This window comes from Strongylocentrotus purpuratus, unplaced genomic scaffold (assembly GCF_000002235.5).
Source record: "Strongylocentrotus purpuratus isolate Spur 01 unplaced genomic scaffold, Spur_5.0 spur5_scaffold_21, whole genome shotgun sequence".
Classification (NCBI taxonomy): Eukaryota; Metazoa; Echinodermata; class Echinoidea; order Camarodonta; family Strongylocentrotidae; genus Strongylocentrotus; species Strongylocentrotus purpuratus.
The window spans coordinates 43,757,569-43,784,093 of record NW_022145607.1 but is presented as its reverse complement, the minus strand read 5'-3'; positions in this window follow the sequence as shown (position 1 = coordinate 43,784,093).

Sequence of the window (26,525 nt, the reverse complement as noted above, 5' to 3'; positions counted from 1 at the left end):
TCCAGAGTATATAGAAGGGTTTGGGGTTAATACATTCGTTGCTGATTTCCCATTTGCTTTAAATGTGCTGAAACTCACATGAAATGTAGATTATTATATACCTCATCGAATACGGGGTGCAAAAATTCTAGCAGCCGACATAAAAAAGGTCTTATTTGAGCGCATATCAACCAATGTCCAGAACAAACTTAAACGTTTGGTGCATATAACGTCTAGAGTATATAGAAGGGGTTTGGGTTAATACATTCGTTGCTGATTTCCCATTTGCTTTAAATGTGCTGAAACTCACATGAAATGTAGATTATTATATACCTCATCGAATACAGGGTGCAAAAATTCTAGCAGCCGACATTAAAAAGGTCTTATTTGAGCGCATATCAACCAATGTCCAGAACAAACTTAAATTTTTGGTGCATATAACGTCTAGAGTATATAGAAGGGGGTTGGGGTTAATACATTCGTTGCTGATTTCCCATTTGCTTTAAATGTGCTGAAACTCACATGAAATGTAGATTATTATATACCTCATCGAATACGGGGTGCAAAAATGCTAGAAACCGACATTAAAAAGGTCTTATTTGAGCGCATATCAATCAATGTGGCAGAACAAACCTTAACGTATAGCGCATAACATGTAGAGTATATCGGTGAGGGGGTTTTGGGCTTTAATACAGTCGCCGCTATTTCCCATTTGCCTTAATTTTGCTGAAAATCACATGAAATGTAGATTATTATATACCTCATCCAATACAGGGTGCAAAAATTCTAGCAGCTGACAATAAAAAGGTCTTATTTGAGCGCATATCAACCAATGTCCAGAACAAACCTAAACGTTTGGTGCATATAACGTCTAGAGTATATAGAAGGGGGTGGGGGTTAATACAATCGTTGCTGATTTCCCATTTGCTTTAAATGTGCTGAAACTCACATGAAATGTAGATTATTATATACATCATCGAATACAGGGTGCAAAAATTCTAGCAGCCGACATTAAAAAGGTCTTATTTTAGCGCATATCAACCAATGTCCAGAACAAACTTAAACTTTTGGTGCATATAACGTCCAGAGTATATAGAAGGGTTTGGGGTTAATACATTCGTTGCTGATTTCCCATTTGCTTTAAATGTGCTGAAACTCACATGAAATGTAGATTATTATATACCTCATCGAATACGGGGTGCAAAAATGCTAGAAACCGACATTAAAAAGGTCTTATTTGAGCGCATATCAATCAATGTGGCAGAACAAACCTAAACGTATAGCGCATAACATGTAGAGTATATCGGTGAGGGGGTTTCGGGCTTTAATACAGTCGCCGCTATTTCCCATTTGCCTTAATTTTGCTGAAAATCACATGAAATGTAGATTATTATATACCTCATCGAATACAGGGTGCAAAAATTCTAGCAGCCGACATTAAAAAGGTCTTATTTGAGCGCATATCAACCAATGTCCAGAACAAACTTAAACTTTTGGTGCATATAACGTCCAGAGTATATAGAGGGGATGGGGGTTAATACATTCGTTGCTGATTTCATTTGCTTTAAATGTGCTGAAACTCACATGAAATGTAGATTATTATATACCTCATCGAATACGGGGTGCAAAAATGCTAGAAACCGACATTAAAAGGTCTTATTTGAGCGCATATCAATCAATGTGTCAGAACAAACCTAAACGTATAGCGCATAACATGTAGAGTATATCGGTGAGGGGGTTTCGGGCTTTAATACAGTCGCCGCTATTTCCCATTTGCTTTAAATTGTGCTGAAACTCACATGAAATGTAGATTATTATATACCTCATCGAATACAGGGTGCAAAAATTCTAGCAGCCGACATTAAAAAGGTCTTATTTGAGCGCATATCAACCAATGTCCAGAACAAACTTAAACGTTTGGTGCATATAACGTCTAGAGTATATAGAAGGGGGTTGGGGTTAATACATTCGTTGCTGATTTCCCATTTGCTTTAAATGTGCTGAAACTCACATGAAATGTAGATTATTATATACCTCATCGAATACAGGGTGCAAAAATTCTAGCAGCCGACATTAAAAAGGTCTTATTTGAGCGCATATCAACCAATGTCCAGAACAAACTTAAACTTTTGGTGCATATAACGTCTAGAGTATATAGAAGGGGGTTGGGGTTAATACATCGTTGCTGATTTCCCATTTGCTTTAAATGTGCTGAAACTCACATGAAATGTAGATTATTATATACCTCATCGAATACAGGGTGCAAAAATTCTAGCAGCCGACATTAAAAAGGTCTTATTTGAGCGCATATCAACCAATGTCCAGAACAAACTTAAACTTTTGGTGCATATAACGTCTAGAGTATATAGAAGGGGGTTGGGGTTAATACATTCGTTGCTGATTTCCCATTTGCTTTAAATGTGCTGAAACTCACATGAAATGTAGATTATTATATACCTCATCGAATACGGGGTGCAAAAATGCTAGAAACCGACATTAAAAAGGTCTTATTTGAGCGCATATCAATCAATGTGGCAGAACAAACCTAAACGTATAGCGCATAACATGTAGAGTATATCGGTGAGGGGGTTTTGGGCTTTAATACAGTCGCCGCTATTTCCCATTTGCCTTAATTTTGCTGAAAATCACATGAAATGTAGATTATTATATACCTCATCCAATACAGGGTGCAAAAATTCTAGCAGCTGACAATAAAAAGGTCTTATTTGAGCGCATATCAACCAATGTCCAGAACAAACCTAAACGTTTGGTGCATATAACGTCTAGAGTATATAGAAGGGGGTGGGGTTAATACAATCGTTGCTGATTTCCCATTTGCTTTAAATGTGCTGAAACTCACATGAAATGTAGATTATTATATACCTCATCGAATACAGGGTGCAAAAATTCTAGCAGCCGACATTAAAAAGGTCTTATTTGAGCGCATATCAACCAATGTCCAGAACAAACTTAAACGAGGCATCAAAAATAAATATTCCAGCCAGCGGCAGCTAATGCACTTGTGCGTCCTGGCTGCATTTTTTAAATTAGCTCAGCCGGCTACCGCTGGCGGTAGAAATGGCATTCAAAAGCATGCGCCGGCTGCCGCCTTTCGATTGAAACCGAGCCTCAGATCCCAGCCTGGCGCAAGCCGGCTGGGCTAATAAGTAAAAAATAATTGCCCCAGCCAGGCTTCGGCCGTAATTGCAGCCTCGATGCGCCAATACGTGAGGCGGCAGCCTGCTGGTATCGATATTTTTGACGCCTCGCCTTAAACTTTTGGTGCATATAACGTCTAGAGTATATAGAAGGGTTTGGGGTTAATACATTCGTTGCTGATTTCCCATTTGCTTTAAATGTGCTGAAACTCACATGAAATGTAGATTATTATATACCTCATCGAATACGGGGTGCAAAAATTCTAGCAGCCGACATAAAAAGGTCTTATTTGAGCGCATATCAACCAATGTCCAGAACAAACTTAAACGTTTGGTGCATATAACGTCTAGAGTATATAGAAGGGGATTTGGGTTAATACATTCGTTGCTGATTTCCCATTTGCTTTAAATGTGCTGAAACTCACATGAAATGTAGATTATTATATACCTCATCGAATACGGGGTGCAAAAATTCTAGAAACCGACATTAAAAAGGTCTTATTTGAGCGCATATCAATCAATGTGGCAGAACAAACCTAAACGTATAGCGCATAACATGTAGAGTATATCGGAAGGGGTTTCGGGCTTTAATACAGTCGCCGCTATTTCCCATTTGCCTTAATTTTGCTGAAAATCACATGAAATGTAGATTATTATATACCTCATCGAATACAGGGTGCAAAAATTCTAGCAGCCGACATTAAAAAGGTCTTATTTGAGCGCATATCAACCAATGTCCAGAACAAACTTAAACTTTTGGTGCATATAACGTCCAGAGTATATAGAGGGGATGGGGGTTAATACATTCGTTGCTGATTTCCCATTTGCTTTAAATGTGCTGAAACTCACATGAAATGTAGATTATTATATACCTCATCGAATACGGGGTGCAAAAATGCTAGAAACCGACATTAAAAGGTCTTATTTGAGCGCATATCAATCAATGTGGCAGAACAAACCTAAACGTATAGCGCATAACATGTAGAGTATATCGAAGGGGTTTCGGGCTTTAATACAGTCGCCGCTATTTCCCATTTGCCTTAATTTTGCTGAAAATCACATGAAATGTAGATTATTATATACCTCATCCAATACAGGGTGCAAAAATTCTAGCAGCTGACAATAAAAAGGTCTTATTTGAGCGCATATCAACCAATGTCCAGAACAAACCTAAACGTTTGGTGCATATAACGTCTAGAGTATATAGAAGGGGGTGGGGGTTAATACAATCGTTGCTGATTTCCCATTTGCTTTAAATGTGCTGAAACTCACATGAAATGTAGATTATTATATACCTCATCGAATACAGGGTGCAAAAATTCTAGCAGCCGACATTAAAAAGGTCTTATTTGAGCGCATATCAACCAATGTCCAGAACAAACCTAAACGTTTGGTGCATATAACGTCTAGAGTATATAGAAGGGGGTGGGGGTTAATACATTCGTTGCTGATTTCCCATTTGCTTTAAATGTGCTGAAACTCACATGAAATGTAGATTATTATATACCTCATCGAATACGGGTGCAAAAATGCTAGAAACCGACATTAAAAAGGTCTTATTTGAGCGCATATCAACCAATGTGGCAGAACAAACCTAAACGTTTAGCGCATAACATGTAGAGTATATAGTGAGGGGGTTTCGGGCTTTAATACATTCGTTGCTGATTTCCCATTTGCTTTAAATGTGCTGAAACTCACATGAAATGTAGATTATTATATACCTCATCGAATACAGGGTGCAAAAATTCTAGCAGCCGACATTAAAAAGGTCTTATTTGAGCGCATATCAACCAATGTCCAGAACAAACTTAAACTTTTGGTGCATATAACGTCTAGAGTATATAGAAGGGGGTTGGGGTTAATACATTCGTTGCTGATTTCCCATTTGCTTTAAATGTGCTGAAACTCACATGAAATGTAGATTATTATATACCTCATCGAATACGGGGTGCAAAAATGCTAGAAACCGACATTAAAAAGGTCTTATTTGAGCGCATATCAATCAATGTGGCAGAACAAACCTAAACGTATAGCGCATAACATGTAGAGTATATCGGTGAGGGGTTTTGGGCTTTAATACAGTCGCCGCTATTTCCCATTTGCCTTAATTTTGCTGAAAATCACATGAAATGTAGATTATTATATACCTCATCCAATACAGGGTGCAAAAATTCTAGCAGCTGACAATAAAAAGGTCTTATTTGAGCGCATATCAACCAATGTCCAGAACAAACCTAAACGTTTGGTGCATATAACGTCTAGAGTATATAGAAGGGGGTGGGGGTTAATACAATCGTTGCTGATTTCCCATTTGCTTTAAATGTGCTGAAACTCACATGAAATGTAGATTATTATATACATCATCGAATACAGGGTGCAAAAATTCTAGCAGCCGACATTAAAAAGGTCTTATTTGAGCGCATATCAACCAATGTCCAGAACAAACTTAAACTTTTGGTGCATATAACGTCCAGAGTATATAGAAGGGTTTGGGGTTAATACATTCGTTGCTGATTTCCCATTTGCTTTAAATGTGCTGAAACTCACATGAAATGTAGATTATTATATACCTCATCGAATACGGGGTGCAAAAATTCTAGAAACTGACATTAAAAAGGTCTTATTTGAGCGCATATCAATCAATGTGGCAGAACAAACCTAAACGTATAGCGCATAACATGTAGAGTATATCGGTGAGGGGGTTTCGGGCTTTAATACAGTCGTTGCTATTTCCCATTTGCCTTAATTTTGCTGAAAATCACATGAAATGTAGATTATTATATACCTCATCGAATACAGGGTGCAAAAATTCTAGCAGCCGACATTAAAAAGGTCTTATTTGAGCGCATATCAACCAATGTCCAGAACAAACTTAAACTTTTGGTGCATATAACGTCCAGAGTATATAGAGGGGATGGGGGTTAATACATTCGTTGCTGATTTCCCATTTGCTTTAAATGTGCTGAAACTCACATGAAATGTAGATTATTATATACCTCATCGAATACGGGGTGCAAAAATGCTAGAAACCGACATTAAAAGGTCTTATTTGAGCGCATATCAATCAATGTCAGAACAAACCTAAACGTATAGCGCATAACATGTAGAGTATATCGGTGAGGGGGTTTCGGGCTTTAATACAGTCGCCGCTATTTCCCATTTGCCTTAATTTTGCTGAAAATCACATGAAATGTAGATTATTATATACCTCATCGAATACAGGGTGCAAAATTCTAGCAGCTGACAATAAAAAGGTCTTATTTGAGCGCATATCAACCAATGTCCAGAACAAACCTAAACGTTTGGTGCATATAACGTCTAGAGTATATAGAAGGGGGTGGGGGTTAATACAATCGTTGCTGATTTCCCATTTGCTTTAAATGTGCTGAAACTCACATGAAATGTAGATTATTATATACCTCATCGAATACAGGGTGCAAAAATTCTAGCAGCCGACATTAAAAAGGTCTTATTTGAGCGCATATCAACCAATGTCCAGAACAAACCTAAACGTTTGGTGCATATAACGTCTAGAGTATATAGAAGGGGGTGGGGGTTAATACAATCGTTGCTGATTTCCCATTTGCTTTAAATGTGCTGAAACTCACATGAAATGTAGATTATTATATACCTCATCGAATACAGGGTGCAAAAATTCTAGCAGCCGACATTAAAAAGGTCTTATTTGAGCGCATATCAACCAATGTCCAGAACAAACTTAAACTTTTGGTGCATATAACGTCTAGAGTATATAGAAGGGGGTGGGGGTTAATACATTCGTTGCTGATTTCCCATTTGCTTTAAATGTGCTGAAACTCACATGAAATGTAGATTATTATATACCTCATCGAATACAGGGTGCAAAAATTCTAGCAGCCGACATTAAAAAGGTCTTATTTGAGCGCATATCAACCAATGTCCAGAACAAACCTAAACGTTTGGTGCATATAACGTCTAGAGTATATAGAAGGGGATGGGGGTTAATACATTCGTTGCTGATTTCCCATTTGCTTTAAATGTGCTGAAACTCACATGAAATGTAGATTATTATATACCTCATCGAATACAGGGTGCAAAAATTCTAGCAGCCGACATTAAAAAGGTCTTATTTGAGCGCATATCAACCAATGTCCAGAACAAACTTAAACTTTTGGTGCATATAACGTCCAGAGTATATAGAAGGGGATGGGGGTTAATACATTCGTTGCTGATTTCCCATTTGCTTTAAATGTGCTGAAACTCACATGAAATGTAGATTATTATATACCTCATCGAATACAGGGTGCAAAAATTCTAGCAGCCGACATTAAAAAGGTCTTATTTGAGCGCATATCAACCAATGTCCAGAACAAACTTAAACGTTTGGTGCATATAACGTCTAGAGTATATAGAAGGGGGTGGGGGTTAATACATTCGTTGCTGATTTCCCATTTGCTTTAAATGTGCTGAAACTCACATGAAATGTAGATTATTATATACCTCATCGAATACAGGGTGCAAAAATTCTAGCAGCCGACATTAAAAAGGTCTTATTTGAGCGCATATCAACCAATGTCCAGAACAAACCTAAACGTTTGGTGCATATAACGTCTAGAGTATATAGAAGGGGTGGGGTTAATACATTCGTTGCTGATTTCCCATTTGCTTTAAATGTGCTGAAACTCACATGAAATGTAGATTATTATATACCTCATCGAATACGGGGTGCAAAAATGCTAGAAACCGACATTAAAAAGGTCTTATTTGAGCGCATATCAATCAATGTGGCAGAACAAACCTAAACGTATAGCGCATAACATGTAGAGTATATCGGTGAGGGGGTTTCGGGCTTTAATACAGTCGCCGCTATTTCCCATTTGCCTTAATTTTGCTGAAAATCACATGAAATGTAGATTATTATATACCTCATCCAATACAGGGTGCAAAAATTCTAGCAGCTGACAATAAAAAGGTCTTATTTGAGCGCATATCAACCAATGTCCAGAACAAACCTAAACGTTTGGTGCATATAACGTCTAGAGTATATAGAAGGGGGTGGGGGTTAATACAATCGTTGCTGATTTCCCATTTGCTTTAAATGTGCTGAAACTCACATGAAATGTAGATTATTATATACCTCATCGAATACAGGGTGCAAAAATTCTAGCAGCCGACATTAAAAAGGTCTTATTTGAGCGCATATCAACCAATGTCCAGAACAAACCTAAACGTTTGGTGCATATAACGTCTAGAGTATATAGAAGGGGGTGGGGGTTAATACATTCGTTGCTGATTTCCCATTTGCTTTAAATGTGCTGAAACTCACATGAAATGTAGATTATTATATACCTCATCGAATACGGGGTGCAAAAATGCTAGCAGCCGACATTAAAAAGGTCTTATTTGAGCGCATATCAACCAATGTCCAGAACAAACCTAAACGTATAGCGCATAACATGTAGAGTATATCGGTGAGGGGTTTCGGGCTTAATACAGTCGCCGCTATTTCCCATTTGCTTTAAATGTGCTGAAACTCACATGAAATGTAGATTATTATATACCTCATCGAATACAGGGTGCAAAAATTCTAGCAGCCGACATTAAAAAGGTCTTATTTGAGCGCATATCAACCAATGTCCAGAACAAACTTAAACTTTTGGTGCATATAACGTCTAGAGTATATAGAAGGGGGTTGGGGTTAATACATTCGTTGCTGATTTCCCATTTGCTTTAAATGTGCTGAAACTCACATGAAATGTAGATTATTATATACCTCATCGAATACAGGGTGCAAAAATTCTAGCAGCCGACATTAAAAAGGTCTTATTTGAGCGCATATCAACCAATGTCCAGAACAAACTTAAACTTTTGGTGCATATAACGTCTAGAGTATATAGAAGGGGGTTGGGGTTAATACATTCGTTGCTGATTTCCCATTTGCTTTAAATGTGCTGAAACTCACATGAAATGTAGATTATTATATACCTCATCGAATACGGGTGCAAAAATTCTAGCAGCCGACATTAAAAAGGTCTTATTTGAGCGCATATCAACCAATGTCCAGAACAAACTTAAACTTTTGGTGCATATAACGTCTAGAGTATATAGAAGGGGTGGGGGTTAATACAATCGTTGCTGATTTCCCATTTGCTTTAAATGTGCTGAAACTCACATGAAATGTAGATTATTATATACCTCATCGAATACAGGGTGCAAAAATTCTAGCAGCCGACATTAAAAAGGTCTTATTTGAGCGCATATCAACCAATGTCCAGAACAAACCTAAACGTTTGGTGCATATAACGTCTAGAGTATATAGAAGGGGGTGGGGGTTAATACAATCGTTGCTGATTTCCCATTTGCTTTAAATGTGCTGAAACTCACATGAAATGTAGATTATTATATACCTCATCGAATACAGGGTGCAAAAATTCTAGCAGCCGACATTAAAAAGGTCTTATTTGAGCGCATATCAACCAATGTCCAGAACAAACTTAAACGTTTGGTGCATATAACGTCTAGAGTATATAGAAGGGGGTGGGGGTTAATACATTCGTTGCTGATTTCCCATTTGCTTTAAATGTGCTGAAACTCACATGAAATGTAGATTATTATATACCTCATCGAATACAGGGTGCAAAAATTCTAGCAGCCGACATTAAAAAGGTCTTATTTGAGCGCATATCAACCAATGTCCAGAACAAACCTAAACGTTTGGTGCATATAACGTCTAGAGTATATAGAAGGGGATGGGGGTTAATACATTCGTTGCTGATTTCCCATTTGCTTTAAATGTGCTGAAACTCACATGAAATGTAGATTATTATATACCTCATCGAATACAGGGTGCAAAAATTCTAGCAGCCGACATTAAAAAGGTCTTATTTGAGCGCATATCAACCAATGTCCAGAACAAACTTAAACTTTTGGTGCATATAACGTCCAGAGTATATAGAAGGGGATGGGGGTTAATACATTCGTTGCTGATTTCCCATTTGCTTTAAATGTGCTGAAACTCACATGAAATGTAGATTATTATATACCTCATCGAATACAGGGTGCAAAAATTCTAGCAGCCGACATTAAAAAGGTCTTATTTGAGCGCATATCAACCAATGTCCAGAACAAACTTAAACTTTGGTGCATATAACGTCTAGAGTATATAGAAGGGGGTGGGGGTTAATACATTCGTTGCTGATTTCCCATTTGCTTTAAATGTGCTGAAACTCACATGAAATGTAGATTATTATATACCTCATCGAATACAGGGTGCAAAAATTCTAGCAGCCGACATTAAAAAGGTCTTATTTGAGCGCATATCAACCAATGTCCAGAACAAACCTAAACGTTTGGTGCATATAACGTCTAGAGTATATAGAAGGGGGTGGGGTTAATACATTCGTTGCTGATTTCCCATTTGCTTTAAATGTGCTGAAACTCACATGAAATGTAGATTATTATATACCTCATCGAATACGGGGTGCAAAAATGCTAGAAACCGACATTAAAAAGGTCTTATTTGAGCGCATATCAATCAATGTGGCAGAACAAACCTAAACGTATAGCGCATAACACGTAGAGTATATCGGTGAGGGGGTTTCGGGCTTTAATACAGTCGCCGCTATTTCCCATTTGCCTTAATTTTGCTGAAAATCACATGAAATGTAGATTATTATATACCTCATCCAATACAGGGTGCAAAAATTCTAGCAGCTGACAATAAAAAGGTCTTATTTGAGCGCATATCAACCAATGTCCAGAACAAACCTAAACGTTTGGTGCATATAACGTCTAGAGTATATAGAAGGGGGTGGGGGTTAATACAATCGTTGCTGATTTCCCATTTGCTTTAAATGTGCTGAAACTCACATGAAATGTAGATTATTATATACCTCATCGAATACAGGGTGCAAAAATTCTAGCAGCCGACATTAAAAAGGTCTTATTTGAGCGCATATCAACCAATGTCCAGAACAAACCTAAACGTTTGGTGCATATAACGTCTAGAGTATATAGAAGGGGGTGGGGGTTAATACATTCGTTGCTGATTTCCCATTTGCTTTAAATGTGCTGAAACTCACATGAAATGTAGATTATTATATACCTCATCGAATACGGGGTGCAAAAATTCTAGCAGCCGACATTAAAAAGGTCTTATTTGAGCGCATATCAATCAATGTGGCAGAACAAACCTAAACGTATAGCGCATAACATGTAGAGTATATCGGTGAGGGGGTTTCGGGCTTTAATACAGTCGCCGCTATTTCCCATTTGCTTTAAATGTGCTGAAACTCACATGAAATGTAGATTATTATATACCTCATCGAATACAGGGTGCAAAAATTCTAGCAGCCGACATTAAAAAGGTCTTATTTGAGCGCATATCAACCAATGTCCAGAACAAACTTAAACTTTTGGTGCATATAACGTCTAGAGTATATAGAAGGGGGTTGGGGTTAATACATTCGTTGCTGATTTCCCATTTGCTTTAAATGTGCTGAAACTCACATGAAATGTAGATTATTATATACCTCATCGAATACAGGGTGCAAAAATTCTAGCAGCCGACATTAAAAAGGTCTTATTTGAGCGCATATCAACCAATGTCCAGAACAAACTTAAACTTTTGGTGCATATAACGTCTAGAGTATATAGAAGGGGGTTGGGGTTAATACATTCGTTGCTGATTTCCCATTTGCTTTAAATGTGCTGAAACTCACATGAAATGTAGATTATTATATACCTCATCGAATACAGGGTGCAAAAATTCTAGCAGCCGACATTAAAAAGGTCTTATTTGAGCGCATATCAACCAATGTCCAGAACAAACTTAAACTTTTGGTGCATATAACGTCTAGAGTATATAGAAGGGGGTTGGGGTTAATACATTCGTTGCTGATTTCCCATTTGCTTTAAATGTGCTGAAACTCACATGAAATGTAGATTATTATATACCTCATCGAATACGGGGTGCAAAAATGCTAGAAACCGACATTAAAAAGGTCTTATTTGAGCGCATATCAATCAATGTGGCAGAACAAACCTAAACGTATAGCGCATAACATGTAGAGTATATCGGTGAGGGGGTTTCGGGCTTTAATACAGTCGCCGCTATTTCCCATTTGCCTTAATTTTGCTGAAAATCACATGAAATGTAGATTATTATATACCTCATCCAATACAGGGTGCAAAAATTCTAGCAGCTGACAATAAAAAGGTCTTATTTGAGCGCATATCAACCAATGTCCAGAACAAACCTAAACGTTTGGTGCATATAACGTCTAGAGTATATAGAAGGGGGTGGGGTTAATACAATCGTTGCTGATTTCCCATTTGCTTTAAATGTGCTGAAACTCACATGAAATGTAGATTATTATATACCTCATCGAATACAGGGTGCAAAAATTCTAGCAGCCGACATTAAAAAGGTCTTATTTGAGCGCATATCAACCAATGTCCAGAACAAACTTAAACGTTTGGTGCATATAACGTCTAGAGTATATAGAAGGGTTTGGGGTTAATACATTCGTTGCTGATTTCCCATTTGCTTTAAATGTGCTGAAACTCACATGAAATGTAGATTATTATATACCTCATCGAATACGGGTGCAAAAATTCTAGCAGCCGACATAAAAAGGTCTTATTTGAGCGCATATCAACCAATGTCCAGAACAAACTTAAACGTTTGGTGCATATAACGTCTAGAGTATATAGAAGGGGATTTGGGTTAATACATTCGTTGCTGATTTCCCATTTGCTTTAAATGTGCTGAAACTCACATGAAATGTAGATTATTATATACCTCATCGAATACGGGGTGCAAAAATTCTAGCAACCGACATTAAAAAGGTCTTATTTGAGCGCATATCAACCAATGTCCAGAACAAACCTAAACGTATAGCGCATAACATGTAGAGTATATCGAAGGGGTTTCGGGCTTTAATACAGTCGCCGCTATTTCCCATTTGCCTTAATTTTGCTGAAAATCACATGAAATGTAGATTATTATATACCTCATCGAATACAGGGTGCAAAAATTCTAGCAGCCGACATTAAAAAGGTCTTATTTGAGCGCATATCAACCAATGTCCAGAACAAACTTAAACTTTTGGTGCATATAACGTCCAGAGTATATAGAGGGGATGGGGGTTAATACATTCGTTGCTGATTTCCCATTTGCTTTAAATGTGCTGAAACTCACATGAAATGTAGATTATTATATACCTCATCGAATACGGGGTGCAAAAATGCTAGAAACCGACATTAAAAGGTCTTATTTGAGCGCATATCAATCAATGTGGCAGAACAAACCTAAACGTATAGCGCATAACATGTAGAGTATATCGGTGAGGGGGTTTCGGGCTTTAATACAGTCGCCGCTATTTCCCATTTGCCTTAATTTTGCTGAAAATCACATGAAATGTAGATTATTATATACCTCATCCAATACAGGGTGCAAAAATTCTAGCAGCTGACAATAAAAAGGTCTTATTTGAGCGCATATCAACCAATGTCCAGAACAAACCTAAACGTTTGGTGCATATAACGTCTAGAGTATATAGAAGGGGGTGGGGGTTAATACAATCGTTGCTGATTTCCCATTTGCTTTAAATGTGCTGAAACTCACATGAAATGTAGATTATTATATACCTCATCGAATACAGGGTGCAAAAATTCTAGCAGCCGACATTAAAAAGGTCTTATTTGAGCGCATATCAACCAATGTCCAGAACAAACCTAAACGTTTGGTGCATATAACGTCTAGAGTATATAGAAGGGGGTGGGGGTTAATACATTCGTTGCTGATTTCCCATTTGCTTTAAATGTGCTGAAACTCACATGAAATGTAGATTATTATATACCTCATCGAATACAGGGTGCAAAAATTCTAGCAGCCGACATTAAAAAGGTCTTATTTGAGCGCATATCAACCAATGTCCAGAACAAACTTAAACTTTTGGTGCATATAACGTCCAGAGTATATAGAAGGGGATGGGGGTTAATACATTCGTTGCTGATTTCCCATTTGCTTTAAATGTGCTGAAACTCACATGAAATGTAGATTATTATATACCTCATCGAATACAGGGTGCAAAAATTCTAGCAGCCGACATTAAAAAGGTCTTATTTGAGCGCATATCAACCAATGTCCAGAACAAACTTAAACTTTTGGTGCATATAACGTCTAGAGTATATAGAAGGGGGTTGGGGTTAATACATTCGTTGCTGATTTCCCATTTGCTTTAAATGTGCTGAAACTCACATGAAATGTAGATTATTATATACCTCATCGAATACAGGGTGCAAAAATTCTAGCAGCCGACATTAAAAAGGTCTTATTTGAGCGCATATCAACCAATGTCCAGAACAAACTTAAACTTTTGGTGCATATAACGTCTAGAGTATATAGAAGGGGGTTGGGGTTAATACATTCGTTGCTGATTTCCCATTTGCTTTAAATGTGCTGAAACTCACATGAAATGTAGATTATTATATACCTCATCGAATACGGGGTGCAAAAATTCTAGAAACCGACATTAAAAAGGTCTTATTTGAGCGCATATCAATCAATGTGGCAGAACAAACCTAAACGTATAGCGCATAACATGTAGAGTATATCGGTGAGGGGGTTTGGGCTTTAATACAGTCGCCGCTATTTCCCATTTGCCTTAATTTTGCTGAAAATCACATGAAATGTAGATTATTATATACCTCATCGAATACAGGGTGCAAAAATTCTAGCAGCTGACATTAAAAAGGTCTTATTTGAGCGCATATCAACCAATGTCCAGAACAAACCTAAACGTTTGGTGCATATAACGTCTAGAGTATATAGAAGGGGGTGGGGTTAATACAATCGTTGCTGATTTCCCATTTGCTTTAAATGTGCTGAAACTCACATGAAATGTAGATTATTATATACCTCATCGAATACAGGGTGCAAAAATTCTAGCAGCCGACATTAAAAAGGTCTTATTTGAGCGCATATCAACCAATGTCCAGAACAAACTTAAACTTTTGGTGCATATAACGTCCAGAGTATATAGAAGGGTTTGGGGTTAATACATTCGTTGCTGATTTCCCATTTGCTTTAAATGTGCTGAAACTCACATGAAATGTAGATTATTATATACCTCATCGAATACAGGGTGCAAAAATTCTAGCAGCCGACATTAAAAAGGTCTTATTTGAGCGCATATCAACCAATGTCCAGAACAAACTTAAACTTTTGGTGCATATAACGTCCAGAGTATATAGAAGGGGATGGGGTTAATACATTCGTTGCTGATTTCCCATTTGCTTTAAATGTGCTGAAACTCACATGAAATGTAGATTATTATATACCTCATCGAATACAGGGTGCAAAAATTCTAGCAGCCGACATTAAAAAGGTCTTATTTGAGCGCATATCAACCAATGTCCAGAACAAACTTAAACTTTTGGTGCATATAACGTCTAGAGTATATAGAAGGGGGTGGGGGTTAATACATTCGTTGCTGATTTCCCATTTGCTTTAAATGTGCTGAAACTCACATGAAATGTAGATTATTATATACCTCATCGAATACAGGGTGCAAAAATTCTAGCAGCCGACATTAAAAAGGTCTTATTTGAGCGCATATCAACCAATGTCCAGAACAAACCTAAACGTTTGGTGCATATAACGTCTAGAGTATATAGAAGGGGGTGGGGGTTAATACATTCGTTGCTGATTTCCCATTTGCTTTAAATGTGCTGAAACTCACATGAAATGTAGATTATTATATACCTCATCGAATACGGGGTGCAAAAATTCTAGAACCGACATTAAAAAGGTCTTATTTGAGCGCATATCAATCAATGTGGCAGAACAAACCTAAACGTATAGCGCATAACACGTAGAGTATATCGGTGAGGGGGTTTCGGGCTTTAATACAGTCGCCGCTATTTCCCATTTGCCTTAATTTTGCTGAAAATCACATGAAATGTAGATTATTATATACCTCATCCAATACAGGGTGCAAAAATTCTAGCAGCTGACAATAAAAAGGTCTTATTTGAGCGCATATCAACCAATGTCCAGAACAAACCTAAACGTTTGGTGCATATAACGTCTAGAGTATATAGAAGGGGGTGGGGTTTAATACAATCGTTGCTGATTTCCCATTTGCTTTAAATGTGCTGAAACTCACATGAAATGTAGATTATTATATACCTCATCGAATACAGGGTGCAAAAATTCTAGCAGCCGACATTAAAAAGGTCTTATTTGAGCGCATATCAACCAATGTCCAGAACAAACTTAAACTTTTGGTGCATATAACGTCTAGAGTATATAGAAGGGGGTGGGGGTTAATACATTCGTTGCTGATTTCCCATTTGCTTTAAATGTGCTGAAACTCACATGAAATGTAGATTATTATATACCTCATCGAATACAGGGTGCAAAAATTCTAGCAGCCGACATTAAAAAGGTCTTATTTGAGCGCATATCAACCAATGTCCAGAACAAACCTAAACGTTTGGTGCATATAACGTCTAGAGTATATAGAAGGGGGTGGGGGTTAATACATTCGTTGCTGATTTCCCATTTGCTTTAAATGTGCTGAAACTCACATGAAATGTAGATTATTATATACCTCATCGAATACAGGGTGCAAAAATTCTAGCAGCCGACATTAAAAAGGTCTTATTTGAGCGCATATCAACCAATGTCCAGAACAAACTTAAACTTTTGGTGCATATAACGTCTAGAGTATATAGAGGGGATGGGGGTTAATACATTCGTTGCTGATTTCCCATTTGCTTTAAATGTGCTGAAACTCACATGAAATGTAGATTATTATATACCTCATCGAATACAGGGTGCAAAAATTCTAGCAGCCGACATTAAAAAGGTCTTATTTGAGCGCATATCAACCAATGTCCAGAACAAACTTAAACTTTTGGTGCATATAACGTCTAGAGTATATAGAAGGGGGTTGGGGTTAATACATTCGTTGCTGATTTCCCATTTGCTTTAAATGTGCTGAAACTCACATGAAATGTAGATTATTATATACCTCATCGAATACAGGGTGCAAAAATTCTAGCAGCCGACATTAAAAAGGTCTTATTTGAGCGCATATCAACCAATGTCCAGAACAAACTTAAACTTTTGGTGCATATAACGTCTAGAGTATATAGAAGGGGGTTGGGGTTAATACATTCGTTGCTGATTTCCCATTTGCTTTAAATGTGCTGAAACTCACATGAAATGTAGATTATTATATACCTCATCGAATACGGGGTGCAAAAATGCTAGAAACCGACATTAAAAAGGTCTTATTTGAGCGCATATCAATCAATGTGGCAGAACAAACCTAAACGTATAGCGCATAACATGTAGAGTATATCGGTGAGGGGGTTTTGGGCTTTAATACAGTCGCCGCTATTTCCCATTTGCCTTAATTTTGCTGAAAATCACATGAAATGTAGATTATTATATACCTCATCCAATACAGGGTGCAAAAATTCTAGCAGCTGACAATAAAAAGGTCTTATTTGAGCGCATATCAACCAATGTCCAGAACAAACCTAAACGTTTGGTGCATATAACGTCTAGAGTATATAGAAGGGGGTGGGGGTTAATACAATCGTTGCTGATTTCCCATTTGCTTTAAATGTGCTGAAACTCACATGAAATGTAGATTATTATATACCTCATCGAATACAGGGTGCAAAAATTCTAGCAGCCGACATTAAAAAGGTCTTATTTGAGCGCATATCAACCAATGTCCAGAACAAACTTAAACTTTTGGTGCATATAACGTCCAGAGTATATAGAAGGGTTTGGGGTTAATACATTCGTTGCTGATTTCCCATTTGCTTTAAATGTGCTGAAACTCACATGAAATGTAGATTATTATATACCTCATCGAATACGGGGTGCAAAAATGCTAGAAACCGACATTAAAAAGGTCTTATTTGAGCGCATATCAATCAATGTGGCAGAACAAACCTAAACGTATAGCGCATAACATGTAGAGTATATCGGTGAGGGGGTTTCGGGCTTTAATACAGTCGCCGCTATTTCCCATTTGCCTTAATTTTGCTGAAAATCACATGAAATGTAGATTATTATATACCTCATCGAATACAGGGTGCAAAAATTCTAGCAGCTGACAATAAAAAGGTCTTATTTGAGCGCATATCAACCAATGTCCAGAACAAACCTAAACGTTTGGTGCATATAACGTCTAGAGTATATAGAAGGGGGTGGGGGTTAATACAATCGTTGCTGATTTCCCATTTGCTTTAAATGTGCTGAAACTCACATGAAATGTAGATTATTATATACCTCATCGAATACAGGGTGCAAAAATTCTAGCAGCCGACATTAAAAAGGTCTTATTTGAGCGCATATCAACCAATGTCCAGAACAAACTTAAACTTTTGGTGCATATAACGTCCAGAGTATATAGAGGGGTTTGGGTTAATACATTCGTTGCTGATTTCCCATTTGCTTTAAATGTGCTGAAACTCACATGAAATGTAGATTATTATATACCTCATCGAATACGGGGTGCAAAAATGCTAGAAACCGACATTAAAAGGTCTTATTTGAGCGCATATCAATCAATGTGGCAGAACAAACCTAAACGTATAGCGCATAACATGTAGAGTATATCGGTGAGGGGGTTTCGGGCTTTAATACAGTCGCCGCTATTTCCCATTTGCCTTAATTTTGCTGAAAATCACATGAAATGTAGATTATTATATACCTCATCGAATACAGGGTGCAAAAATTCTAGCAGCCGACAATAAAAAGGTCTTATTTGAGCGCATATCAACCAATGTCCAGAACAAACCTAAACGTTTGGTGCATATAACGTCTAGAGTATATAGAAGGGGGTGGGGGTTAATACAATCGTTGCTGATTTCCCATTTGCTTTAAATGTGCTGAAACTCACATGAAATGTAGATTATTATATACCTCATCGAATACAGGGTGCAAAAATTCTAGCAGCCGACATTAAAAAGGTCTTATTTGAGCGCATATCAACCAATGTCCAGAACAAACTTAAACTTTTGGTGCATATAACGTCCAGAGTATATAGAAGGGGATGGGGGTTAATACATTCGTTGCTGATTTCCCATTTGCTTTAAATGTGCTGAAACTCACATGAAATGTAGATTATTATATACCTCATCGAATACAGGGTGCAAAAATTCTAGCAGCCGACATTAAAAAGGTCTTATTTGAGCGCATATCAACCAATGTCCAGAACAAACTTAAACTTTTGGTGCATATAACGTCTAGAGTATATAGAAGGGGGTGGGGTTAATACATTCGTTGCTGATTTCCCATTTGCTTTAAATGTGCTGAAACTCACATGAAATGTAGATTATTATATACCTCATCGAATACAGGGTGCAAAAATTCTAGCAGCCGACATTAAAAAGGTCTTATTTGAGCGCATATCAACCAATGTCCAGAACAAACTTAAACTTTTGGTGCATATAACGTCTAGAGTATATAGAAGGGGGTTGGGGTTAATACATTCGTTGCTGATTTCCCATTTGCTTTAAATGTGCTGAAACTCACATGAAATGTAGATTATTATATACCTCATCGAATACGGGGTGCAAAAATGCTAGAAACCGACATTAAAAAGGTCTTATTTGAGCGCATATCAATCAATGTGGCAGAACAAACCTAAACGTATAGCGCATAACATGTAGAGTATATCGGTGAGGGGGTTTGGGCTTTAATACAGTCGCCGCTATTTCCCATTTGCCTTAATTTTGCTGAAAATCACATGAAATGTAGATTATTATATACCTCATCCAATACAGGGTGCAAAAATTCTAGCAGCTGACAATAAAAAGGTCTTATTTGAGCGCATATCAACCAATGTCCAGAACAAACCTAAACGTTTGGTGCATATAACGTCTAGAGTATATAGAAGGGGGTGGGGGTTAATACAATCGTTGCTGATTTCCCATTTGCTTTAAATGTGCTGAAACTCACATGAAATGTAGATTATTATATACCTCATCGAATACAGGGTGCAAAAATTCTAGCAGCCGACATTAAAAAGGTCTTATTTGAGCGCATATCAACCAATGTCCAGAACAAACTTAAACTTTTGGTGCATATAACGTCCAGAGTATATAGAAGGGGATGGGGGTTAATACATTCGTTGCTGATTTCCCATTTGCTTTAAATGTGCTGAAACTCACATGAAATGTAGATTATTATATACCTCATCGAATACAGGGTGCAAAAATTCTAGCAGCCGACATTAAAAAGGTCTTATTTGAGCGCATATCAACCAATGTCCAGAACAAACTTAAACTTTTGGTGCATATAACGTCTAGAGTATATAGAAGGGGGTTGGGGTTAATACATTCGTTGCTGATTTCCCATTTGCTTTAAATGTGCTGAAACTCACATGAAATGTAGATTATTATATACCTCATCGAATACAGGGTGCAAAAATTCTAGCAGCCGACATTAAAAAGGTCTTATTTGAGCGCATATCAACCAATGTCCAGAACAAACTTAAACTTTTGGTGCATATAACGTCTAGAGTATATAGAAGGGGGTTGGGGTTAATACATTCGTTGCTGATTTCCCATTTGCTTTAAATGTGCTGAAACTCACATGAAATGTAGATTATTATATACCTCATCGAATACAGGGTGCAAAAATTCTAGCAGCCGACATTAAAAAGGTCTTATTTGAGCGCATATCAACCAATGTCCAGAACAAACTTAAACTTTTGGTGCATATAACGTCTAGAGTATATAGAAGGGGGTTGGGGTTAATACATTCGTTGCTGATTTCCCATTTGCTTTAAATGTGCTGAAACTCACATGAAATGTAGATTATTATATACCTCATCGAATACGGGGTGCAAAAATGCTAGAAACCGACATTAAAAAGGTCTTATTTGAGCGCATATCAATCAATGTGGCAGAACAAACCTAAACGTATAGCGCATAACATGTAGAGTATATCGGTGAGGGGGTTTTGGGCTTTAATACAGTCGCCGCTATTTCCCATTTGCCTTAATTTTGCTGAAAATCACATGAAATGTAGATTATTATATACCTCATCCAATACAGGGTGCAAAAATTCTAGCAGCTGACAATAAAAAGGTCTTATTTGAGCGCATATCAACCAATGTCCAGAACAAACCTAAACGTTTGGTGCATATAACGTCTAGAGTATATAGAAGGGGGTGGGGGTTAATACAATCGTTGCTGATTTCCCATTTGCTTTAAATGTGCTGAAACTCACATGAAATGTAGATTATTATATACCTCATCGAATACAGGGTGCAAAAATTCTAGCAGCCGACATTAAAAAGGTCTTATTTGAGCGCATATCAACCAATGTCCAGAACAAACTTAAACTTTTGGTGCATATAACGTCCAGAGTATATAGAAGGGTTTGGGGTTAATACATTCGTTGCTGATTTCCCATTTGCTTTAAATGTGCTGAAACTCACATGAAATGTAGATTATTATATACCTCATCGAATACGGGGTGCAAAAATGCTAGAAACCGACATTAAAAAGGTCTTATTTGAGCGCATATCAATCAATGTGGCAGAACAAACCTAAACGTATAGCGCATAACATGTAGAGTATATCGGTGAGGGGGTTTCGGGCTTTAATACAGTCGCTGCTATTTCCCATTTGCCTTAATTTTGCTGAAAATCACATGAAATGTAGATTATTATATACCTCATCGAATACAGGGTGCAAAAATTCTAGCAGCCGACATTAAAAAGGTCTTATTTGAGCGCATATCAACCAATGTCCAGAACAAACTTAAACTTTTGGTGCATATAACGTCCAGAGTATATAGAGGGGATGGGGGTTAATACATTCGTTGCTGATTTCCCATTTGCTTTAAATGTGCTGAAACTCACATGAAATGTAGATTATTATATACCTCATCGAATACGGGGTGCAAAAATGCTAGAAACCGACATTAAAAAGGTCTTATTTGAGCGCATATCAATCAATGTGGCAGAACAAACCTAAACGTATAGCGCATAACATGTAGAGTATATCGGTGAGGGGGTTTCGGGCTTTAATACAGTCGCCGCTATTTCCCATTTGCCTTAATTTGCTGAAAATCACATGAAATGTAGATTATTATATACCTCATCCAATACAGGGTGCAAAAATTCTAGCAGCTGACAATAAAAAGGTCTTATTTGAGCGCATATCAACCAATGTCCAGAACAAACCTAAACGTTTGGTGCATATAACGTCTAGAGTATATAGAAGGGGGTGGGGGTTAATACAATCGTTGCTGATTTCCCATTTGCTTTAAATGTGCTGAAACTCACATGAAATGTAGATTATTATATACCTCATCGAATACAGGGTGCAAAAATTCTAGCAGCCGACATTAAAAAGGTCTTATTTGAGCGCATATCAACCAATGTCCAGAACAAACTTAAACTTTTGGTGCATATAACGTCCAGAGTATATAGAGGGGTTTGGGTTAATACATTCGTTGCTGATTTCCCATTTGCTTTAAATGTGCTGAAACTCACATGAAATGTAGATTATTATATACCTCATCGAATACGGGGTGCAAAAATGCTAGAAACCGACATTAAAAAGGTCTTATTTGAGCGCATATCAATCAATGTGGCAGAACAAACCTAAACGTATAGCGCATAACATGTAGAGTATATCGGTGAGGGGGTTTCGGGCTTTAATACAGTCGCCGCTATTTCCCATTTGCCTTAATTTTGCTGAAAATCACATGAAATGTAGATTATTATATACCTCATCGAATACAGGGTGCAAAAATTCTAGCAGCTGACAATAAAAAGGTCTTATTTGAGCGCATATCAACCAATGTCCAGAACAAACCTAAACGTTTGGTGCATATAACGTCTAGAGTATATAGAAGGGGGTGGGGGTTAATACAATCGTTGCTGATTTCCCATTTGCTTTAAATGTGCTGAAACTCACATGAAATGTAGATTATTATATACCTCATCGAATACAGGGTGCAAAAATTCTAGCAGCCGACATTAAAAAGGTCTTATTTGAGCGCATATCAACCAATGTCCAGAACAAACTTAAACTTTTGGTGCATATAACGTCTAGAGTATATAGAAGGGGATGGGGGTTAATACATTCGTTGCTGATTTCCCATTTGCTTTAAATGTGCTGAAACTCACATGAAATGTAGATTATTATATACCTCATCGAATACAGGGTGCAAAAATTCTAGCAGCCGACATTAAAAAGGTCTTATTTGAGCGCATATCAACCAATGTCCAGAACAAACTTAAACTTTGGTGCATATAACGTCTAGAGTATATAGAAGGGGGTTGGGGTTAATACATTCGTTGCTGATTTCCCATTTGCTTTAAATGTGCTGAAACTCACATGAAATGTAGATTATTATATACCTCATCGAATACAGGGTGCAAAAATTCTAGCAGCCGACATTAAAAAGGTCTTATTTGAGCGCATATCAACCAATGTCCAGAACAAACTTAAACGTTTGGTGCATATAACGTCTAGAGTATATAGAAGGGGGTGGGGTTAATACATTCGTTGCTGATTTCCCATTTGCTTTAAATGTGCTGAAACTCACATGAAATGTAGATTATTATATACCTCATCGAATACAGGGTGCAAAAATTCTAGCAGCCGACATTAAAAAGGTCTTATTTGAGCGCATATCAACCAATGTCCAGAACAAACTTAAACTTTTGGTGCATATAACGTCTAGAGTATATAGAAGGGGGTTGGGGTTAATACATTCGTTGCTGATTTCCCATTTGCTTTAAATGTGCTGAAACTCACATGAAATGTAGATTATTATATACCTCATCGAATACGGGGTGCAAAAATTCTAGAAACCGACATTAAAAAGGTCTTATTTGAGCGCATATCAACCAATGTCCAGAACAAACCTAAACGTATAGCGCATAACATGTAGAGTATATCGGTGAGGGGTTTGGGCTTTAATACAGTCGTTGCTATTTCCCATTTGCCTTAATTTTGCTGAAAATCACATGAAATGTAGATTATTATATACCTCATCGAATACGGGGTGCAAAAATTCTAGCAGCCGACATTAAAAAGGTCTTATTTGAGCGCATATCAATCAATGTCCAGAACAAACCTAAACGTTTAGCGCATAACATGTAGAGTATATCGGTGAGGGGGTTTGGGCTTTAATACATTCGTTGCTGATTTCCCATTTGCTTTAAATGTGCTGAAACTCACATGAAATGTAGATTATTATATACCTCATCGAATACAGGGTGCAAAAATTCTAGCAGCTGACAATAAAAAGGTCTTATTTGAGCGCATATCAACCAATGTCCAGAACAAACCTAAACGTTTGGTGCATATAACGTCTAGAGTATATAGAAGGGGGTGGGGGTTAATACAATCGTTGCTGATTTCCCATTTGCTTTAAATGTGCTGAAACTCACATGAAATGTAGATTATTATATACCTCATCGAATACAGGGTGCAAAAATTCTAGCAGCCGACATTAAAAAGGTCTTATTTGAGCGCATATCAACCAATGTCCAGAACAAACTTAAACTTTTGGTGCATATAACGTCCAGAGTATATAGAGGGGATTTGGGTTAATACATTCGTTGCTGATTTCCCATTTGCTTTAAATGTGCTGAAACTCACATGAAATGTAGATTATTATATACCTCATCGAATACGGGGTGCAAAAATGCTAGAAACCGACATTAAAAAGGTCTTATTTGAGCGCATATCAATCAATGTGGCAGAACAAACCTAAACGTATAGCGCATAACATGTAGAGTATATCGGTGAGGGGGTTTCGGGCTTTAATACAGTCGCCGCTATTTCCCATTTGCCTTAATTTTGCTGAAAATCACATGAAATGTAGATTATTATATACCTCATCGAATACAGGGTGCAAAAATTCTAGCAGCCGACAATAAAAAGGTCTTATTTGAGCGCATATCAACCAATGTCCAGAACAAACCTAAACGTTTGGTGCATATAACGTCTAGAGTATATAGAAGGGGGTGGGGGTTAATACAATCGTTGCTGATTTCCCATTTGCTTTAAATGTGCTGAAACTCACATGAAATGTAGATTATTATATACCTCATCGAATACAGGGTGCAAAAATTCTAGCAGCCGACATTAAAAAGGTCTTATTTGAGCGCATATCAACCAATGTCCAGAACAAACTTAAACTTTTGGTGCATATAACGTCCAGAGTATATAGAAGGGGATGGGGGTTAATACATTCGTTGCTGATTTCCCATTTGCTTTAAATGTGCTGAAACTCACATGAAATGTAGATTATTATATACCTCATCGAATACAGGGTGCAAAAATTCTAGCAGCCGACATTAAAAAGGTCTTATTTGAGCGCATATCAACCAATGTCCAGAACAAACTTAAACTTTTGGTGCATATAACGTCTAGAGTATATAGAAGGGGGTTGGGGTTAATACATTCGTTGCTGATTTCCCATTTGCTTTAAATGTGCTGAAACTCACATGAAATGTAGATTATTATATACCTCATCGAATACAGGGTGCAAAAATTCTAGCAGCCGACATTAAAAAGGTCTTATTTGAGCGCATATCAACCAATGTCCAGAACAAACCTAAACGTTTGGTGCATATAACGTCTAGAGTATATAGAAGGGGGTTGGGGTTAATACATTCGTTGCTGATTTCCCATTTGCTTTAAATGTGCTGAAACTCACATGAAATGTAGATTATTATATACCTCATCGAATACAGGGTGCAAAAATTCTAGCAGCCGACATTAAAAAGGTCTTATTTGAGCGCATATCAACCAATGTCCAGAACAAACTTAAACTTTTGGTGCATATAACGTCTAGAGTATATAGAAGGGGGTTGGGGTTAATACATTCGTTGCTGATTTCCCATTTGCTTTAAATGTGCTGAAACTCACATGAAATGTAGATTATTATATACCTCATCGAATACGGGGTGCAAAAATGCTAGAAACCGACATTAAAAAGGTCTTATTTGAGCGCATATCAATCAATGTGGCAGAACAAACCTAAACGTATAGCGCATAACATGTAGAGTATATCGGTGAGGGGGTTTCGGGCTTTAATACAGTCGCTGCTATTTCCCATTTGCCTTAATTTTGCTGAAAATCACATGAAATGTAGATTATTATATACCTCATCGAATACAGGGTGCAAAAATTCTAGCAGCCGACATTAAAAAGGTCTTATTTGAGCGCATATCAACCAATGTCCAGAACAAACTTAAACTTTTGGTGCATATAACGTCCAGAGTATATAGAGGGGATGGGGGTTAATACATTCGTTGCTGATTTCCCATTTGCTTTAAATGTGCTGAAACTCACATGAAATGTAGATTATTATATACCTCATCGAATACGGGGTGCAAA